General features: G+C 37.2%; 1 pseudogene; it reads right to left on the bottom strand.

Annotated features, from left to right (window-relative positions):
• Positions 1–240: 240 nt before the first annotated feature.
• Positions 241–1,218, bottom strand: LOC121804572 (annotated as a pseudogene).
• Between the last annotated feature and the right edge of the window lie 252 nt (positions 1,219–1,470).

Raw genomic sequence — 1,470 nt, forward strand, 5'->3', positions numbered from 1 at the left:
GCCATTTTTTTTATTTATACTATTGGTATTAATCTTCAAAAAGTCTAGATTGCAAAATTTGAGGATGTTTTGGTATTCATTGAAAGGATGGGCTACAAATTCAAACACACCTCAATTTGGAACATTAAAATGGCGATTTTTGGATGATTTCTGCAAAATGGGGGCAGAGTAAGGGTCTGGTTATACATTTGCTAAATGCGTAAATAGCCCATTTTGCCAGTTAAACTTCAAAATTTAGAATTTTGCAGGTGACTATGACGAGCTAAACTTCAAAATTTTCTACAGAAATAAAACATGTAGCATCTACTAATAAAAATTAGTAGATGCGATTACACACAAGCAAAGCAACCACATGGACTGAACTAAAAAAACGATAGCCCCAAAAATAAAGTAACCATTATTTGATAATTCCAGAAGCCACGCACAGGTCATCCATCATATAGTTTACTCAGCATCCGCAAATCTGCACCTCAACAAATAAAAGAGTCATTACATATATATAGTCAAATAAAAGAAGCTGGTAAAAGTCTGGATAGCTGAGAGTGGGGAATTGTTGCTTGATTGGTTCCAACAGCCTAACAGCAATGTCGAGGCCGTTGTTAGCTCCATGAGCAAGCTCTTGATGGTTCCTGATTGTCCCAAATGGCCCTCCTGTTTTTTGTTTTCACATCATATGTTCCAGCTGAGTGCCATCTGGATTCAAGAATATCAACATGCTAACATGAATATTAATTCAACCTTATAAAGAGGCGATCTCTACCGACCTTAAAAGGGAATTTCTCACTAAGACTAATGGCCCGACCAGCACAACAATGATTCAAACAGACGTCAACTAGAATCGCAATTCAGAGATCGTTTTCACATGCGATCTCAGATGCAGATACATAAATTGAAGGAGTAGATGCAGCAGGATGATTGATGAAAATAGGTTGAAATGAAATACACAAGGAAGAAGACTAATTACGCCAAACGCAGCATGATCGGAGCGCAGTTCTTCTCTGCGATTAAACCCCTGAGTTTCTTCTTGCATTTCTCCACCGCCGCCTCATAGTCCTTGCTCACCACTGGATACTTCTTCATTATCGTAGGAAAAATATTTGGCCTGAAGAAAAGCTGGGAATGATCTAAATTCCAAGGTGTATATATATGTACAAGTAGAAGTAGAAGAACGAGAAATTTCCATCAAATTCCACGGGCTTCCACAGGCTTACGTGGTGTATAAGTAGCCAGTTGCATGTTTGCACATGTAGTATAATATTGTTTGCGTTGTGGATTTTCTAGTTTCATCTTTTCCATAATTGAGCCAACCCCACTCTTTACTAAAGTTATACACTATTAATCTAAAATTTCTTCATCTCACTCCTGATTTTCTCACCCACAACTGCATCAATCTCTATTACACAGTCAAACTACAAACTTCAAACTACAAACTATACATTAAGTTTTCATTCTTCGATCATTCTAGTTTAA

This window comes from Salvia splendens, chromosome 1 (genome assembly GCF_004379255.2).
Source record: "Salvia splendens isolate huo1 chromosome 1, SspV2, whole genome shotgun sequence".
NCBI lineage: Eukaryota > Viridiplantae > Streptophyta > Magnoliopsida > Lamiales > Lamiaceae > Salvia > Salvia splendens.